An 11,074-nucleotide genomic window follows, 5' to 3' on the forward strand; every position below is an offset into this window, starting at 1 on the left:
GTCATGATCTCAGGGTCCTGGGATCGAGCCCCACATCGGGCTCTCTGCTTGGTGCGAAGCCAGCTTCTCCCTCTCCCACTACCCTGCTTGTTTTCCCTCTTTCGCTGTCTCTCTCTGTCAAATAAAATCTTCAAAAAGAAAGAAAGAGAGAAAGAAAGAAAGAAAGAAAGAAAGAAAGAAAGAAAGAAAGAAAGAAAGAAAGAAAACGAAACTATTTTTAGAGATGTCATGTATGCTCCCTACTCAGTACTGGACACCAGGAGTTTGGAACTGCCCTCATTGATATTATCTTCCATTTCAAGATACAAGAAAGAAAATGATGTGGCTCCAGGCTTCCTATGACATGAGTGACAGGAGCAGAGTAGGGGAGGTGAGAGGGGCAGACAGGCCACTGCTCTGGCAGGGGTGGTGATATGGCATGTGTTGGGGCAGGAAAATGGGAAATTCCCAAACCTTCATCTTGATTTTGCTGTGGACCTTAAAGTGCTCTTAAAAAACAAACAAACAAACAAATGGACAAACAAACAAATCCCATCTTTAAAAAAAAAAAAAATTTCACAAAAAGTTTCCATGTTTCACAACCACTCATTGCACTTCCAGGAGATCTTCAAGTCACTAATTCCTTCTTTCCTTCCAGAGGATATCATGTGCACATGTAAGCACCCTCTTCCCTTCCAACATAAAGATAGAATGCTCTACCAATTACTTGACAATTGGCTTTTTAAAAATTATTTATTTTTATTTCATATACTTGAAGATAATGTGAATATTAATTTAAATACAGTTTTCAATCTTTTTAAATTTTTTTGAGGAGTGGGTGTTTGCACATTATTTCATAGCACGGATAACCCAAACTGAAAATATATTTAACCATCCTCCCTTTGAAGAGAATATAGGCTGTTTAAAATCTTTGATAGTAGAAACCACACAGCAAAGGCTATTATTTGAACCATGTACAATGAAACCCAGAGGACTATTTTGTTGTAGTTGGGTTGTTGTTTTTCCTAAACAGGTCAGATAATATCATGACCCTCAGCTCACTCAATCCATTGCCTGTTTTAGAAAGACAATTATCATATGATCTCCTGATGTGAGGAATTTGAGAGGCAAAGTTGGGGGTTTGGGGGTTAGGGAAGGGAAAAATGAAACAAAATGGGATCAGAAGGGAGAAAAACCATAAGAGAATCTTAATCTCACAAAACAAACTAAGGGTTGGGGGGTGGTAGAGGGATTAGGAGAAGGTGGTTTGTTTATGGACATTGGGGAGGGTATGTGCTATGTGCTATGGTGAGTGCTGTGAAGTGTGTAAGCCTGAGGATTCACAGACCTGTTGTACCCCTGGGGCTAATGATACATTATATGTTAATTGAAAAATAATCAAACAAATCTCAATTCCTAAAGCAAGACTTGGTGTTCAGCGGCTCCCCCACCCCCGCCCCACGGTATCTCTCTCCAGTTCCATGTTCTGACTTCTGCAGTCTGGCCATCACGGCTTCATAGGCTCTCCCAGCTCTGAGCCTTTGCTGTCATTGCCACTCAGTCAGCTGCAATGCCTTCCATCAGCAATCCCCCCCTTTCTCCAGGCACAAAAGGAATCCTTAGTCTTTCAAATAGCAATCACCTTATCTGTAGAGGTTTCCCTGAACCCCGCAAGCAGAATTAAAAGCCTTTCCCTCTGCTTTGTACCTCTGTTTCCATGACTGCGATTTTCTTTGTGTGTTGTGGGGAGCCCTTCGTAGGTCTGTTCCTCCAGGGCAGGCCCTGGGTTTGCTATTTTTACTCCTCTCTGTGCTGCCACTGTGACTGGTGTACAGTGGTCACACAGAAAATATGTGTGTTGAAAGCAGAATGGATATGGTTTCTGTGCTTCTTTCTCCACTGTCTTACTTGCCCTGCATTAGGTTTAGGTTCCTGTGCTCACAACAGGTTAGTACTATGGAAAGCAAGCACTCAAAAGCTCTGCCTGGAGAGAACTTTGGCTTTGTGCCAGAGTCACCTTATGTCTATAGATGACTTAGTGTCCCTTATTGTTCATCATGGGCCACTTATTTTCAGTTCCCTCATCTGCTGTATGTCTGAGCTACCTTTGCTTCCTGCTGCTTTATTTTAATCTTTCCTGCCTAGAAATCGTACCTGCTGTTTGCCCTGACCAGTGACTCCCAGCTACCCTCTTCCTTATCTGCCTAGAATTTGAACCCTTTCTTCACCTTAGTTCTTCTAAATTTATGTTTTCTCATTACAACATGCCTCTTCTAGTTCTGAAATATATATATAATATAGCTTTCCAAAGTCGTCTTCCATTTACCAGGATAAGTCATTTTCGGAAGTCTGATCTTCATTTGGATCTTCAAGATGATAATTTCTCTTTCTATTTGTATTCCTTGTGAATGAGCAAAGATTGGTGTAGTTAATGGACAGAATGCTTGGATGGTTCTCAACCCCACTGTCTAGATCTATAGCTGGATGGCAGGGATACTTGCCCAGTTTCTAGGCTAATCTCTAATGTGAGATCTGCAGTTCCCATGCATGAGCGAGTTGGGGTTAAAGGATCCCCCGTGAAGTCCCTGGGTCTCTCACATTTTGTACAGAAAGAGTTCTCCAAAATCTACAGTTCTCAATATGTGTTGCTACCAGGATTCATCATTGTTTCCACTTCTGTTGCTATGCTGTATGTGCTAAAGTTAGACCTCTCCTAGATCAGAGTCCTACCACTGGTTTCCTATAGTTCTGGCCCAGTTTTTTTTTCCTGGATTATGTTCTTTGAGTAGAGAAAGTCGGTTAGTGTGGGGATTCGCGAGAGGAACACAGTGGTTCATAGGTGCGAGGAAGACAAGGAAAGCATTTTGACACCATCATCCACTCATGGACCTCAGCATCTTCAATGGAAACAGAACACAAAACAAAACAAACAAACAAACAAACAAACAAAAAACAGCCTTAATGAAATAGGAGCAGAATGTTACAGGGAGAATAGATTAGGAAAAAAGTTATAAAGAAGGAGATTTTGAAGTATGAGTGTAAACTGAAAAGTGGAATCATAAGGTGTCTTACATTGGTTACACTAATGAGCACAAATGAATTCATGGAAAATTAAATCACTAATATGGTGAACACAGACAAAAAAATCTTTCAGTTTTCCTATACAAAAAGCCAGCCCATGGCACATTCTACTTTGGATGACACGTTGGCAGTTTCTTAGTAAGCTAAACATAGTCTTGTCATAGAATCCAGCATTTGTACTCCTAGACATTTGCCAAATGAGTTGAAATTTTATGTCCACACAAAACTGGCATTCAAATGTTTAGAGAAGTTTGGTCAAACAATCACAAAAATGAATACAACCATGATGTCCTTTGATGGATGGATGGATAAACACACTGTGGTACAGACAATGGATTACTATTCAATAATAAAAATAAATGAGCTATCAAGCCATGAAAAGATATGAAATTAAATGCATGCTCAGTGAAAGAAGCCAGGCTGAAACTGCTTCATACTGTGTAATTCTAAGTGTATAATTTTCTGGAAAAAAAAGCAGAACTAAAGAAGCAATGAGAAGATCAAGGGTGGCCAGGGGCTTGAGGCAAAGAGGTAAAAGTTGAACAGATGAAACACAGAACATTTTTAGGGCAGCAAATAATTCTATGTGATACTGTGATTGTGAATATGTAACATTACACATTTTTCAAAACCTGTAGAACTTTACAGAAAAAGAATGAAACTTAATACATGCAGAGTAAAAAATAAAAATAATCCCCAGGAAGGAATGTAGACTGCAGGGAAAACAATCTTACTTCATTTTAAAAAGGCATGAAACAACCTCACTGAAGGAGAGAATGTTACTTTCTGTCTCTCTTGGATCACTTGCTCTAGGAAAAACCAGTTGTTGTATCATTGAAGACATTTCAAGCAGCCCTTTGGAGAAATCCACCTGATAAGGCTGGGATCTTCTGACAATAGCTATTTTGAAGCCATATATGGAAGACCCACAGCAAATATTAATCCTCAATGAGGAAAGCAGGGAGGTTTTTCCCCTAAGGTCTGGAAAATAACAGGAATGTCCACTCCCAGCACTGTTCTTCAACATAGTACTGGAAATCCTAGCCTCAGCAATCAGACAACAAAAAGAAATAAAAAGCATCTAAATTGGCAATGAAGAAGCCAAACTTTCACTCTTCACAGACAACATGATATTCTATGTAGAGAACTCAAAATACTCCACCAGCAAATTGCTAGAACAGGAATTCAGCAAAGTCGCAGGATTATAAAATCAACACACAGAAGTCTGTTGCATTTCTTTACACTAACAATGAAGCAGAAGAATGAGAAAGCAAGGAACTGATCCCATTTACAATTGCACTAAAACCCATAAGATGCCTAGGAATAAACCTAACCAAAGAATGAAGGATCTATACTCTGAAAACTATAGAACACCTATAGAAGAAATTGAGGAAGACACAAAGAAATGGAAAAACATTCCATGCTCATGCATTGGAAGAAAAAATATTGTTAAAATGTCTATGCTACTCAAAGCAATGTACATATTCAATGTAATTCCTATCAGGATAGCACCCAGAATTTTTAATAGAGATAGAACAAACATTTCTAAAATTTGTATGGAACTAGAAAAGACTCCAAATAACTAAAGGGATGTTAAAAAAGAAAACCAAAGCTAGAGGTGTCACAATGCCTGACTTCAAGCTCTATTACAAAGCTGTAATCATCAAGACAGTATGTTACTGGCACAAACACAGACACAGAGATCAATGGACCAGAACAGAGACCCCAGAAATGGGCCCTCAACTCTTTAGTCAACTAATATTTGACAAAGTAGGAAGGAATATCCAGGGGAAAAAAAGATAGTCTGTCCAATAAATGGTGCTGGGAAAACTGGACAGCCATGTGCAGAGGAATGAAACTGGACCATTTCCTCAGACCATATACAAAAATAGACTCAAAAACACCTAAATGTGAGACAAAATCCCAGAAGAGAACACAGGCAGCAACCCCTGTGACCTTACCACAGGAAGTTCTTGCTTAGATGTGTCTCCAAAAGCAAGGGAAACAGGCAAAAATGAACTATTGGGACTTCATCAAGATAAAAAGCTTTTGCACAACAAAATAAACAGTCAACAAAACCTAAAGACAACTGATAGAATGGGAGAAGATATTTGCAAATGTCTTATCAGATAAATGGCTAGTATCCAAAATCTATAAAGAAGTTGTCAAACTCAACACCCAAAGAACAAATAATCCAATCAAGAAATGGGCAGAGGATATGAACAGACACTTCTCATCCAAATGGCCAACAGACAGAATAAAAAAATCCTCGATATCACTTGACATCAGGGAAATACAAATCAAAACCACAGTGAGATACCACCTCACACCAGTTAGAATGGCTAAAATTAACAAGGGATTTAATCAGGGAATGACAGGTGTTGTTGAGGATGCAGAGAAAGGGAACCCTCCTACACTGTTGGGAATGCGAGCTGGTGCAGCCACTCTGGAAAACAGTATGGAGGTTCCTCAAAAAGTTGAAAAAAGAGCTATGCTATGACCCAGCAAATGTACTACTAGGTATTTACCCCAAAGATACAAATGCAGTGATCTGAAGGGACACCTACATTCCAATGTTTATAGCAGAAGTATCCATAGTAACCAAACTATGGAAGGAGCTCAGATGTCCATGGACAGATGAATGCATAAAGAAGATGCGGTATATATATATATATATATGGTAGAATATTACTTAGCCATCAAGAAGAATGAAATCTTGCCATTTGCAAAAATGTGGATGGAACGAGCAAAGTAAATCAGTCAAAAAAAGACAAATAGCATATGACTTCACTCATATGTGGAATTTAAGAAACAATGTAAATGAATATAGGGGACAGGAAGGAAAAATAAGATAAGATATAAAAAAGAAAGGTAAGCAAACCATAAGAGACTCTTAACTCTAGGAAACAAACTGAGGGCTGCTGGAGGGGTCATGGGTGTAATTAGGTGGTGGACATTAAGGAGGGCACTTGATGTAATAAGCACTGGGTATTACGCACAACTGATGAATCACTAAATTCTACCCCTGAAACTAATAATGCACTATATGTTAACCAAATTAAATTTAAATAAAAACGTTTTAAAAATAAATTTTACATGACAAGAAAAACATAGTAGTTTTGAAAATAGATCTTCTAGCATTCAAATAATTGCAACCTTGGTCAACCTGGTTGAAAAGAAACAACCAGTTAAGCTCCTTTCAAAGTCCCAACTCACAGAAACTGTTAGATAATAAATGTGTTAAGCAGCTAAAAGACACAGAAAAAGAGGGAGGGGACTGAGGGAGAGGAAGAGAAAAACAGAAGGAGGTAGGGAGCAGGGGATGGAGAGAGAGAGGAAAAGAGATGAAGCTTTTGAGGAAGAAGTTGATAGATATGGAGGAAGGACCATGGAACTCCAATCTAGAAAAGAGAATAAATACATAAAAATAGAAACCTTCTTGAGCTTTAAAAATATTCAAATACACTGATTCAAAAAGTTGGCCATATTTTGAACCTAAAAAAAAAAAAAAAAAGGAAGGGGGGGAGAATTCCAAGTTTAACCCAAAAGAGAAAGTTAAAAGAGAGAGAGAGAGATTGAGAGAAAGTCATGCAGGAATCCCAGCAGCCAGAAAACACAACAAAACAAAAACAAAAGGAAACACGTTATGTCTAAGAAATCTGCATGACCTCAGATATTTACTCTGCTATACTAAATTACAGCAGAAAAGAAAAGAAAAAAATAATAGTGTAAGAGCATGGTTGGTCAGAGGGAGCCATTTTGTTGCAGTGAACTTAGATTGACCCTATGCAGTGAACTTAGATTGACCCTGCCCCTCCCAGAGGAACTTACTTGCAAAGCCTAGATACAAGGGCGGGTCAGGCCAGGTGAAGACATCCAATCAGTGGGGCACACATATATTTACTGAGGTGAGTTTAAATCCCATTGGCCACCTGTATGTGGGCGGGGCTCAACCAGCCCTATAAAGATTAGTTTGCGAGGCTGAGGAAGGGAGTAGGAGAGCAGTCAGAGGAGTGGGAGAGCCGTTAGAGCTGTCAGAGCCATCAGAGCTGTCAGAGTCACCAGAGCTGTCAGAACCATAAGAGCTGTCAGAGCTGTTAGAGCTGTCACAGCTGTCAGAGCCGTGAGAGCCACCAGCGGCCTAGCTGCCAGCAGCCTCACCACCACCGAGCCGCAGCCCTGCCATGAATGGCCTCGCCGCCCCCAGCGGCCTTGCTGCCCCGAGCCGTGAGCGGCCTTGTCGCCCTGAGCCACAGCCCCGCCGCGAGGGGCCTTGCCGCCCAGAACCGGCGGCCCCACCGCGAGGGGCCTCGTGGGAGCGGTGTCATTCCAGGCAACAGCCTCTTTGGCATGCGGCCTCATCATTGAGCAGCCCCGTCCAGGGCAGCCTCATCCGGAGCGGCCTCATCTGGGGAGTGGCCTCGTTGGCGAGCGCCATGTCCGGCGCGGTGGCCTCCTCTGGGATGCAGCCTTGTCAGAGTGGCGTCATGGGGAGCAGAGTCTGTGTCATCAGGGTTGTTGTCCTCCTTGTCATCGTCGCTGTTGTCATCGCCTCTTCCTCGTCAGGAGCAGCCTCGTCCGGGGAGCAGCCTCGTCCAGAGTGGTCTCTTCTTGGGAGTGGCTCCGACCGGAGAGTGGCCTCATCTGCAGAGCGGCCTTGTCTGGAGTGGCCTTGTCTGCGGAGCAGCCTTGTCCAGAGCGGCCTCGTCCAGAGCAGCCTCATCCAGAGTGGCCTTCTTGGGAGTGACCTTGTCGGGGTCATCATCGTCGTCCCTTCGTAAGAGATGGCCCCTACCAGTCAGTTTGATTTTTGATGCTTGGCACGAAATAAAGCTTTGTTTGATTTTCTCTTTGTGTTAGTCTCGTTCCTTTGATCACGGACCCTAACAAATAGTAGGAGGAGTGATGTCAGCAAAATGGCCAAATATCAAGTAACAATAATTTGACATCCTTCCACAAAGGTGCTTCCGTGAGATCTGGAGGGCCAAGTAGGAATTTGGAAACCTTGGTGCAGCCCAAGACTGAAGAAGGCCATTTTGAGAAGGCAAGGCTTGCAGCCACACCACAGACTGACTACATGCAGTCTGGTTACAGAAAAGGGAACACCATACCCCTGGGAACTTTGCCATAGCCCACTTTGGCTGTGGGTCTGTAAATTCTTTCTTCTCTACTCCTTGGAATGTATTTTTAGGAAATAGTCTCAAATTTATGTTCCATTGGCATTATCGCACAACATTAGGGAATATCCTTAAAATTAGAATGAGTAATGCCCTTGTAATGATGAGCTCTAAGATTGATGAAGAGGATGGTTTGCTAATGAAATGGAAAGTAGATTAAGTAAAATGTCAAATTAATTAGAAGAATGCAAGATGATGTAGAAAGAGTCAGAGCTCAGCTATATTTATTTTTAGGTGCTTTAAAAATCAACCTGATAGTAACGTGTCAAAATCATAGGGGTGATCATTTTTAAGACAGTGGGATATGAGGTGATAATATAAGTTAAGGAAAAGGCTAAATTGTTCTAACAAAGAAGCCAAAAATTCAGTTGTTCAATGAAACAGAAGAGTAATAAAAGCTGGAATGCCCCAGGTGGCTGTGAGAAGTTGTCCTGAGTTAGAAATTTCCACAGACAACCCAAAATTTGCTCCATATCACTATTTTGTCCTCAGTTCTTGATCATATCCTTCCTAGTTAGATGGATCGCAACACTTCCTTCTCTGCAGATTAGAAAGAAATTCTCCAAAGAATTTCCAAAGAAATTCACATCCTTTGGAGAATCTTAGATTCTCCAAAGGATGTGAAAATTTCAGACCTATTTATTTCTCCAATTATAGGTTTTGGCTTTCAGATCAAACCTTATGTTCCTTTCTAAAATTTTAAATCATTGGTGGGTTTTAAAATGTTGCTAATTACCAGAGACAAAAAAAAAAGAAGTAAAAGTGTTGAAAATATTAAAAATGAGCAATGTGCTTGCAAAAAAGTGTTTTCAACTGAATTTCTCAGCTAATGACAATGACAATGTGGGTGTTATGTAGTTGACTATTTTAACTGACAAAAACATATGATGCAGTGGCACATGAAACACAAGAAGACAGATGAAATATGAAAGCTATTGAGTGGAAAACACTGGGCGTGAATGGGATGGTTTTATAACTGGTAGAAAATGTCCACTTAGGGACAAGATAATTGCTCTGTCAATCTAGATCCTGTGGATTTAATAGTCTACTTGGGTATTTTTGTTGCTGTGATATTCCCACCCCTAGGATTATGGCAATGACTTTTGAGTAAATAGAACCAGTTAATAATTTTATATTAGAGGTCACTAATGGCAGTGATTTATGGACATAGCATTGCCTCAAGCTTAAAATGAGTGAGTAATAAAGCTAATAATAATGGCTAATGCTACGGGTCAGGGATATTTGAAAAGCATTACCTATGTCAATTAAATCCTCACAACAGTCCTCTGAGAGAGGTACTATTATTATCCACATCTTATAGATTAAAAAAAAATCACTGTTAAATTGCTTTAATAATCTTTCTAGGTTCATGTGTGTTTTAGAAACACAGTGAGGGAGTGTGTGTATGTACGTGTGTTTGTGTGTGTGTGTGTGTGTGTGTGTGTGTGTGTGTGTGTGCTCCTGTTACAGAATATTAGCAGAAAGCAGATTGCAAGAAGAAGCAAATACAATTGACCCTTGAACAACAGAGAATGAGGGGCATGGAACCTAATCAAATATCTGAATGTAATTTTTGACCCTCCACAAGCTTAACTGCTAAAAGACTACTGTTGACTTACTGATAAAATAAACAGTAAATCAACATACATTTTGTATATTATATATATTATATACTATGTTCTTTTTTTTTTATTGTGTTAATGCTAGTCACCACACAATACATCATAAGCTTTGGGTGTAGGGTTCCCAGATTCATTGTTTACATGTAACACCCAGTGCTCCATGCAATACGAGCCCTCCTTATACCCACCACCAGGCTCACTCATCCCCCACACCCCTAAACCCCTCAGTTTGTTTCTCAGAATCCACAGTCTCTCGGGGTTCATCTCCTCCTCTGATTTTCACCTCCCATCACTTTTCCTTTCCTTCTCCTAATGTCTTCCATGTTATTCCTTATGTTCCACAATAAGTAAAACCATATGATAATTGACTTTCTCTGCTTGACATATTTCACTCAGCATCATCCAGTCCCATCCATGTTGCTACAAAAGTAAGGTATTCATCCTTTCTGATGGCTGCGTAACATTCCGTTGTATATACTGTATTCTTATAATAAAGTAAGCTAGATGGCTTCTTGGCCTTTTTGCTAAAGTCAAGGGTCGTGTCTGTTCTTATAAGTTCAATATCTGAAAAGCCCTCAATCCAAGGACAATATACTACCTTAATTTTTGGAACAAGGAGATGGAATTGGAGCTTATTACTCTGTCTGCCCCATACATTGACCTGGTATTGCAATTCTTTCGGGAATGGTGCACCTTCACGGGGGATTTAAAAATAAATAAATAAATAAGCTAGAGATAAAATAAAATGTTATTTACCATACTGTCCTATCTTTAGCTCTATCGTAAATTTACATCAGCTGTCTGTAAGATGAATCATCTATTAGTACCTGCATCGGTACTGTCTTACTATGATTCAAAACACCATAGATGGTGCATGTATTATTAGTACTGGGCATCAAAAATGCAAAGATAATGTACAGTATTTGTGTGCCTAAATTTTGATAAGTTTTAACTTTTTATAATAGATTGTAGATATTTTATGGTAATCAATGATAAAATTAGAATCACATCTGTATATATTTTATGTATTTATGATACCCTTTTTCTTAATTTTTCAACATTTATAAGCTATATGTTTCAGCTACAAGATTTTTCAAACTGTCACAAATACCCAAAAAATTTTCCAGTATATTTATTTTAAAAATTTGCTTATAGGTAGACCCACACAGGTCAAACCCATGTTGTTCAAGGGTCAAATGTAGTTGGAGAAATTTC

At 39.8% G+C, this 11,074-nt stretch overlaps 1 non-coding gene across 1 annotated transcript; it reads left to right on the plus strand.

Moving 5' to 3' along the window:
• Window positions 1-10,363: 10,363 nt before the first annotated feature.
• On the plus strand, window positions 10,364-10,557 carry LOC116857962. The gene has a single exon (XR_004380840.1). It is a non-coding gene; the product is annotated as a U2 spliceosomal RNA (small nuclear RNA).
• Window positions 10,558-11,074: the final 517 nt, after the last annotated feature.

The sequence above is a fragment of the Lontra canadensis genome, unplaced genomic scaffold, assembly GCF_010015895.1.
Source record: "Lontra canadensis isolate GAN:19392208 unplaced genomic scaffold, GSC_riverotter_1.0 scaffold130, whole genome shotgun sequence".
NCBI lineage: Eukaryota > Metazoa > Chordata > Mammalia > Carnivora > Mustelidae > Lontra > Lontra canadensis.